This window comes from Leucoraja erinacea, chromosome 9, assembly GCF_028641065.1.
Source record: "Leucoraja erinacea ecotype New England chromosome 9, Leri_hhj_1, whole genome shotgun sequence".
Lineage (NCBI taxonomy): Eukaryota > Metazoa > Chordata > Chondrichthyes > Rajiformes > Rajidae > Leucoraja > Leucoraja erinaceus.
The window spans coordinates 5,516,598-5,526,682 of record NC_073385.1 but is presented as its reverse complement, the minus strand read 5'-3'; the positions used below and the strand labels follow the sequence as shown (position 1 = coordinate 5,526,682).

General features: G+C 43.0%; 1 non-coding gene across 1 annotated transcript; it reads left to right on the top strand.

The window, feature by feature from the left end:
* Positions 1-2,762: 2,762 nt before the first annotated feature.
* LOC129700640 (U6 spliceosomal RNA) lies at positions 2,763-2,869 on the top strand. Its single transcript, XR_008724083.1, has one exon. It is a non-coding gene; the product is annotated as a U6 spliceosomal RNA (small nuclear RNA).
* The last annotated feature ends 7,216 nt before the right edge of the window (positions 2,870-10,085 follow it).

Genomic DNA, 10,085 nt, shown 5'->3' with positions numbered 1-10,085 from the left:
CATGTTTGTTAAAATAGTGTCTAACAATCAGCAGTTTTGCTAAGTCCTTTGTATCTCTGATTTTAAGAGCCATTTAAAGGGCTTTGTGGTAATGTAGAGAACGTGGTAATGTAGAGAATAGAGGAATATGGATCACATGCAAACACTGTTTGACTCAGCACCATGTCTGACATGGACAATGTGGGCTGAAGGGCCTGTTCCTGTCCTATGTTCTATGATGTGATAGATATAATGGCACACAATGTGTGGAACACCAGGTGTACTGTACTTTTGTGATGTTGGCCCTCACGTGCATTAAAGACAGATAGCAACATGCTAGCATTTATGGTGTGCGATACCCACTTTATCATTACTTGGCCTCCACAGCCATCTGTGGCAATGAATTCCATGGCGGTGGATCTGTGCAATTCATTGCCTCAGGCAGCTGAAGAAGCCAAGTCATTGGGTGTTTGTAAAGTGGTGATTGATAGGATCTTGATTAGTAAGTGTGTCAAAGGTTACAGTAAGATGGTAGGAGCATGGGGATGGGAGGGGATCAGCCATAATCGGATGGTGGAGTAGACTCCTGAGAAGGAGTTTCTTCCCAGAGACCATTCGGACTGTAAATCTCACCAGGGTCTAACTTTACTGAACGTTTTTCCTTCCAATATTTAATATGCAAAAGAATATGTGTGTGTTTATGATTGTGTTTATAGTTTGTTGGTTGTTTGTTTGTTTGTCTTTTTGCACAAAGTCCGCGAGCATTGCCACTTTTCATTTCACTGCACATCTCGTATGTGTATGTGACGAATAAACTTGACTTAACTTGACTCAATGGGCTATATGGCCTAATTCTACTCGTATGTCTTATGGTCTTATGACTTGAAGAGGCTTTGCTTGCGCTGATTCCCATCCAGGCAATTAGACTCTGAACAATGCATAACTTTACAAAGCTTGTCCACTCCATCAGGTCGACTCCATTCACACACATGCCCGGCAGCTTATCAAAGGATCACAGTTGCAAAGGCATTAATTCCAATTTGGATGAATGGATGCAGTACACCAGAATATCCACTATAGTATTTCAAGAGTGTTTTATTATCATATGTCCCAAATAGAACAATGAAACTCTTACTTGCTGCAAAACAACAGAACATGTAATCATAGTACACTGTAAACAATATAACTTGGGCATTAATTCTGCCGAATTATATCTCTTGTTTCCCTTTCCCTTGACTCTCAGTCGGAAGTAGGGTCTCGACCTGAAACGTCACATGTTCCGTTTCGCCAGAGATGCTGTCTGACCCACTGAGGTGCTCCAGCTATTTGTGTCTATCTTAGGATACCTGACAACCCATGACATGGGGTACATCAGGTTGAATCATAGCCCCTTATTGAAGGCCAAAGTGACAGAAATAGTCTATTTGGCCCCTTGAGCTTGTCCCAACACTTAGCTGGATCATGTTGATCAGTTTTAGTTCAGTTTAGTTTATAGTTTTAGTTTAGTTTTATTGTCACATGTGCCGAGGTAAAGTAAAAAGTTTTTGCTGCATGCTAACCAGTCAGCAGAAAGACAAAACATGATTACAATGGAAACATTCACAGTGAATAGATACACGATAAGGGGACATCAAAGTTTTCAAAAGTCATTTATTGTCACGTACCAATTAAGGTACAGTGATATGTGAATTACCATACAGTCATACAAATAAAAAGCAACAAGACACACACATACAGAAAAGGTGACATAAACATCCACCACAGTGGATTCCCCACATTCCTCACTGTGATGGAAGGCAAAAAAGTCCAACCTTCTTCCTCTTTATTTCTCCCGCGCTCGGGGCAGTCGAACCATCTGTCGGGGAGATCAAAGCTCCCACAGCTTGGAGTTCCCGATGTCGGTCTCTGACCAGAGACCACGGGCTCCGTGATGTTAAGTCTGCAAGCATCCATGCTGGAGCTCCGAGGTCGATCCCTGGCATAGGGATCGCGGGCTGCGCAATGTTAAATTCCCGTAGGTACTCGCGGTGGAGCTCTCAAAAGTCGGTCTCCAGCACAGGCCGCCAGCTCCAAGATGTTAGGCAGCAGTGCAGACGGAGATACTATGCGGGGAAAAATTTGCATCTCCGACGAGGTAAGAGATTAGAAAAATCTCTCACCCCGCACATAAACAAGCTAAAGAACACTAAAAACATCCATTTAACACATACTATTTAAACACAAAGAAGGAAAGGACAGACGGAAAGTTGGCGAGGCAGCCAATATCATATTTAAAGTAGGAAAAAGGATTTAAAAGTGTGGAGCGATTGTAATATATGTATTTGTAAATCTGCTTCTTTGGCTAGCATGCAAATCGTCGCCTGGGTCGGGGGCCAATAGCTAAGTAGGAGCCCTTGTGTGGGTAAACAGCTGAACATAAAATTCAAATGAGCCACAGTCCTCTCAAGCATAGCATTTACTTTCATCAGCATCACTGTGCAGCAAACAAAACTGATTCTGTTTGACATTTTACACCGATTAGAAAGCTGAATGTTTACCAAAGCAATTGACCCGCTGTGAATGCTCTTCCACTAGAACAAGCCAAATCTAGCAGAAAATAAAAATTAGTTGTTCAATTAATTTTCTTTGTTGAAGCCGCTGTCATTAAAGGTGGAGTTATAATTACACAATAATTAATTACTCCACTGCCCAAACCATGGGTCTTAAGATTCTTGGAATTTATCAGAGAAGGGAAACATGCATGTTCTCAGTTAAATTAATTTTATGGGTTAGAAATTCAAATCGTGCTCGCTTCAGCAGCACATATACTAAAATTGGAATGATACAGAGAAGATTAGCATGGCCCCTGTGCAAGGATGACAAGCAAATTCGTGAAGCGTTCCATATTTAAAAAAAAAAAAAAAAAAAAAAAAAAAAGAAATTTAAATCTTCATTGACAGGATGGTTGGAGAGAGTAAAAAATGACAAATTCCTGGGTGTGCAATAACTCTGAAGATCTGTCGTGGACCCAGCATATTGAAGCAATCATAAAGAAAAAACATCAATGCCTCTACTTTGTTAGACGATTGAGGAGATTTGGTATATCACTAAATACTTTCTTGATTTTCTACAGGGGTAGAGTAGAGAGCATATTGACTGGTTAGGCATTACGACTTGGTTAGGCAACTCGAACGCTCAGGAATGCAGAAGATTGCAAAAAAATTGGTGAACACTGCCCAGTTCGTCATGGGTGCTGATGCTGATCTCCACCATTGATGGGATCTACAGGAGTCACTGCCTCAAAAAGTCAGCCAGCATCGTTAGAGACCCACTCCACCCTGGGCACGCTTTGATTTCACTCCTGCCTTCAGAAGAAGGTACAGGAGTCTGGAAACTGTAACGTCCAGGTTCAGGAGCATCTTCCTCCCACCAATTATCAGGCTATTAAACACTAAGCCTCCAACTAAGTGCTGAACTATATAGACTTGAGGGGAGTTGTTTTTATAGTTTTTGTCTTTGCACTATTATTTTTTTATTGTTCTGAACTTTTTGTTGTTTATTATAATGTTTACAGAGTACAATGTTTACATATCAGTTGTGCTGCTGAAAGTATTGTTCTGTTTTGGGACATATGTTTTGGGGCAGAGGACAGGGGATGCCTCTGTATGTTACTTTCATTGACCCCACAAAGGCATTCAACCTCGTCAGCAGAGATGGCCTATTTAAGGCTCTGCCAATGGACGACTGCTTACCAAAACTGCAGAGCATGATAGAATCCTTCCACATCAACACAAAGGAGACAGTGCAGTTCAATGGCAGCTTCTCAGAGCCCTTCGACATCCGCAGTGACTTCAAACAAGGCTGCGTCCTCGTTCCCACACTCTTTTGGATTTTCTTTGCTCTGCTCCTGAAACATGCCTTCGGCACTGCAACAGAGGGGATCTGCCTGCGTACTAGATCAGATGACAGGCACTTCAACCTCACCCGCCTCAGAGCAAAGACAAAAGTTTGTGAAGCTCTCATCAGAGACATGTTGTTTGCCGATGACGCAGCAGTTGTGTCCCACACCCAGCAGGAACTACAGTCACTGATGGACCGCTTCTATCGGGCTTGCAAGGACTTCGGGCTGACCATCAGCCTGAAGAAGACAAATGTCTTGGGGCAGGATACAGAGGCACCGCCTGTCATCACCATCGACGACTACGAACTTGATGCCGTCCATCAGTTCACGTACCTCGGCTCCACCATCACCGCCAACCTCTCCTTGGACACAGAGATTGATAAGAGGATCGGGAAAGCAGCTACAACTCACGCTTGCCTCACAACTCGAGTGTGGACCAACCCTAAGCTGACAGCGAAGACAAAGATAGCAGTCTACAATGCCTGTGACATCAGCACGCTGCTGTACGGCAGTGAGACATGGACTACATATGCCAAGCCGGAGAGAAGTCTCAACACTTTCCACCTGAGAAGCATCCGCCATATCCAGGGCATATCCTGGCAAGACAGTGTCCAACGCCGAGATCCTGTCTCGCACTGGCCTTCCCAGTATGCACACTCTACTCAGGCAGCGCAGACTGCAGTGGCTGGGCCATATGCACCTCATGGAGGATGGCCGTATTCCAAAAGACATCCACTATGAAGAGCTGACACCTGGGAGGAGAACCATTGGCCGCCCCCAGCTACGTTACAAGATGTCTGCAAGAGAGATATGAAGGCGCTCAACATCGAGCCTGGAGTCCTGGGAGAGCCTTGTAGCTGACCGCACAAGGTGAGAGTTATCCGGAATCAACATCTCAAAACGGGGGAAGAAAAACTGTTGAACGCAGTGGCAGACAAGCAGGCACGTAGAAAGGAGCGCGGCAACTTCAACAAACGGGTGGAACTGAGAAGTGGGAAAGGTGTAGCAACACTTATAGGGGTGTATTATAGACCGCCACATGGGGATCGAGAAATGGAAGATCAAATATGTAAGGAGATAGCAGATATTAGTAGTAAGCACACAGCAGTGATTGTGGGAGATTTCAACTTTCCACACATAGACTGGGAAACACATTCTGTAAATGGGCTGGATGGTTTGGAGTTTGTAAAATGTGTGCAGGATAGTTTTTTGCAGCAATACATAGAGGTACCTACTAGAGGAGGGGCAGTGCTGGACCTCTTGTTAGGAAATGAGATGGGACAGGTGGCGGAGGTATGCGTTGGGGAGCACTTCGGGTCCAGTGATCACAATACCATTAGTTTCAATATAATTATGGAGAGGGTCAGAACTGGACCTAGGGTTGAGATTTTTGATTGGAGAAAGGCTAACTTTGATGAGATGCGAAATGATTTAAAAGGAGTGAACTGGGACTTTTTTTTTTATGGGAAGGATGTAGAAGAGAAATGGAGGACATTTAAAGGGGAAATTTTAAGAGTACAGAATCTTTATGTTCCTGTTCAGTTGAAAGGAAACAGTAAAAATTGGAAAGAGCCCTGGTTTTCAAGGGAAATTGGACATCTTGTTCGGAAAAAGAGGGAAGTCTACAATAATTATAGGCAGCATGAAGTAAATGAGGTGCTTGAGCAGTATAAGGAATGTACCATGAGTTATCCGGGGGAAAGAACATGTAGATAAGAACGTTTTGAGAACCGCCATTCTGTAAAATAAGCTGTTTGATAAATTATGTTCCTGATAATTAAGGACCCAAGTTTTTGAGGTAATAATGGAATGGCACCAATAAGAATTTGAAAGGGTTTAAAGAAAATATTTATTGGATAAGGGAGTGAATACATGATGAATGAATCTTCAAAATCGAGGAATAAGATGTTAACAGGAGATAAATGGATGTGTTTTGTTGTCAGTTCTTGAATGAATGACAGCTTGAATAGTTGTCTTCAGAATTATGTGCGTCATAGGCTGGAGTATGGAACAAAGGAACATCCAAGGCTGTTTGGTGAAGAAACTGTATACAATGAGGATTGTCGGAGACATCAGTAGTGACATGCCTGGGAACAATCGTTACGTGAAGAAGAAGACTGCATTTGAAACGTAGAGAAGACTGCAACCAAGACTGGCCAACTTCATTTTTAGCAGGCAGTATTTATTAGATTCTCTTTGTACGAGCCATCGATTGATATTCATCAAAAATGGTGTCAACAGTTGGATATGCCAACAGCATGGTGCACCTTCAAAATGTTCAGTCTTCCAAAGGCAGAGGTGGCTTTTGCTATCTATCCTGTGGTTGACTTTGTCATCATTGTTGACTGATCTAGAGAGTGCGTTGCCAAGGTGCGTGGACTTGTTGACCACGGAAAGTCACTGACCATTGACAAAGTTCCTTGGTTCGGTGCATGAGGTCGGCAGTGTCAGTTTGTGCATTATTTCTATATGTGCCAATTGTGAAACCAATATTGCCCTCTAGGTTCCTGGATATCAGTTAATATATAACATTAAGAAAAAGACAAAATGCTGGAAATACTCAGCAGGTCAGGCAGCGTAGCGTCATATAGGGTGGGGACAGGCCCTCCAATCCAAAGTTCCCATGCCGCCCAACATGGCCCATCTGCACTAGTCCCACCTGCCTTCATTATTGCCCTCATCCCTCCAAACCTATCCTATCCTCGTTTCCCTTTCCCCTGACTCTCAGTCCGAAGAAGGGTCTCGACCCGAAGCGTCGCCAATTCTTTTTCTCCAGAGGTGCTGCCTGATTTACCCCAGCTATTTGTGTTTATCTTCTAACCTATACATCTGTCGGAATAGAAGCACAGGCCGAGTTCTGCCAAAGGGTCGTCAACTTGAAACGTTAATTCTATTTCTTTTGTTTCTTTTGCTGCTGTGTGCTTTCAACATTTTATATCTTTCAGTCACGTTTCCAGTGACTGCAGATTTTATTTTGGATTTTCACCCCACTCTTCAAACTCAGAATTGCCATGGTTATTGCAATTACCTCTCAACGAGAACTTTGATAATCAGGTGGTTCATTTAAGCCGCTTGATTAAAAGTTATTAGCATCACTTATTCATAAGTGCAACTTATTAAGCCAACAAAAATACTTCCCTTACCAAAGAAATCATAAATATTTAAAAACTCTCTCTTAACATCTTACAATATTAGTCTCTGAACAGCAGCTATAAATGGCCTGGAACTTTTTGGAAATCTGAGCCGTGGCTATAATATAAAATATTGAACAGCTTTTGAAACAACCCTGAAGTGATGGCACTAATAACTGGGAAAAGTGTTATTAGTTTTCACTCTAAAAATACTCGAGACAGGCTAGAAAAAAATTAATTTAAGATTTACAGCATAGAAATGCTGCCAATCCTGCTGAGTTACTCCAGCATTTTGTCTCTACCTTTGATTTAAACAAGCATCTGCAATTATTTCTTACACATGGCTGATCTCTGCTTCCTAATCACATTCTCCTGCCTTCTCCCCATAACCCTTGACACCCGTTCTACTGCACACGCAACAAATATTGTATAGTGTTTTAAATCATCATTCTTTAATATTAGTATATTTATGTACGTTTTAAAAACTCCCGATAAAAATGCCTTGGTAACCCCAGCAGTCACAGAATATTTTATAATGTTCAATTATTGTTTGTTATTACATCTACTAAGGTACATTGAAGGTCTCTTTTTGCAGTAAATTATCTCAGTAAATGATTTAATTGGCTATATTTAATAGGGAGTTAGATGTGGCCCTTGTGGCTTAAGGGATCAGGGGGTATGGAGAGAAGGCAGGTACGGGATACTGAGTTGGATGATCAGCCATGATCATATTGAATGGCGGTGCAGGCTTGAAGGGCCAAATAGAAACATAGAAACATAGAAATTAGGTGCAGGAGTAGGCCATTCGGCCCTTCGAGCCTGCACCGCCATTCAATATGATCATGGCTGATCATCCAACTCAGTATCCCGTACCTGACTTCTCTCCATACCTCCTGATCCCCTTAGCCACAAGGGCCACATCTAACTCCCTCTTAAATATAGCCAATGAACTGGCCTCAACTACCCTCTGTGGCAGAGAGTTCCAGAGATTCACCACTCTCTGTGTGAAAATGGCCTACTCCTGCACCTATTTTCTATGTTTCTATGTTTCTAATCCTTATCTGTTCCTCAGATAGATTTTGTTCAGTTTAGAGATACAGCATGGAAACAAGCCCTTCGACCCACAGAGTCTGTGGTGACCAGTGATCCCCGCGCATTAACACGTTACCCTACAAACCAGTACGTCTTTGGAATGTAGGAAGAAACTGGTGCACCGGTAGAAAATCCATGCAGGTCACATGAAGAACGTAAAACCTCCACACAGACAGCACCCATAGTCAGGGTCAAACCTGGGACTGTGAGGCAGCAACTCTACCACTGTGCCACCGTGCCACCCCAAACAGCAAGACGTTTTTTTTGAAGAATACATTACTTATTTAATTTTATGTCACAGCACAGAATGCTCATCTGCCCATTCTGTCCTTCGCCCAGTGTTTGGTTGTGCATGTGTATGGAAGACAAAGAATAGAAGGAACGGAAGTTGCACAGTGGAGGGCAACTGATTTATCATTGAGCTTGCACAGGCAAAGTAGTCTTCCCAGATACCCTGTCATATTATTTGTATGGAATTACTGGAGTTCATCATCTGCCAGAATTATGAAACAGAAGTTATTACATTAGTCCAGGGAACGGGAGGGCAGGGTGGTGCAGCTGTACAGTTGTTGCCTTAAAGCACCAGAGACCCGGGTTCGATCCTGACTATGGGTGTTGTCTGTACGGAGTTCGCACGTTCTCCCCATGACCCGTGTGGGTTTTCTCCGGGTGCTCTGGTTTCATAGAAACATAGACACTTAGAAAATAGGTGCAGGAGTAGGCCATTCGGCCATTCGAGCCTGCACCGCCATTCAATATGATCATGGCTGATCATCCAACTCAGTATACTGTACTTGCTTTCACCCCATACCCCCTTATCCCTTTAGCCACAAGGGCCACATCTAACTCCCTCTTAAATATAGCCAATGAATTGGCCTCAACTACTTTCTGTGGCAGAGAATTCCACCGATTCACCATAAAAAAAAATGTTCTCATATCGGTCCTAAAAGTCTTCCCCCTTATCCATAAACTGTGACCCCTTGTTCTGGACTTCACCAACATCAGGAACAATCTTCTTGCATCTAGCCTGTCCAACCCCTTAAGAATTTTGTAAGTTTCTACAAGAGCCCCCCTCAATCTTCTAAATTCTAGCGAGTAAAAGCCGAGTCTATCCAGTCTTTCTTCATATGAAAGTCCTGCTATCCCAGGAATTGGTCTGGTGAACCTTCTCTGTACTCCCTCTATGGCAAGAATGTCTTTCCTCAGATTAGGAGACCAAAATTGTACGCAATACTCCAGGTGTGGTCTCACCAAGACCCTGTACAACTGCAGTAGAACCTCCCTGCTCCTATACTCAAATCCTTTTGCTATGAATGCTAACATACCATTCGTTTTCTTCACTGCCTGCTGCAGCTGCATACCTACTTTCAATGAATGGTGTACCATGACACCCAGGTCTCGTTGCATCTCCCCTTTTCCTAATCGGTCACCATTCATATAATAGTCTACTTTTCTGTTCTTGCCACCAAAGTGGATAACTTCACATTTATCCACATTATACTGCATCTGCCATGCATTTTCCCACTCACCCAGCCTATCCAACTCACCTTGCAGTCTCCTAGCGTCCTCCTCACAGCTAACACTTCCCCCTAGCTTTGTGTCCGTTTACTCCTAATCTTTGCTTCCTGTTTGCCAGCCAGTTCTCTATCCACGTCAATAGCAAACCCCCAATACCGTGTGCTTTAAATTTGCCCACTGTCTTAAGTGGAAACTTGTCGAAATACTTCTGAAAGTCCAGATATAACACATCCACTGGTTCTCCCTCTACTAGTTACATGCTCGGACAATTCTATAAGATTCGTCAGACATGATTTACCTTTCATAAATCAATGCTGACTTTATCCAATGATTTCACCACTTTCCAAATGTGCTGCTATTCCATCTTTAATAACTGATTAGCAGTTTCCCCACTACCGATGTTAGACCAACTGGTCTGTAATTCCCCGTTTTCCCTCTCCCTCCCTTTTTAAAAAGTGTGGTTACATTAGCTTCCCTCCAATCCT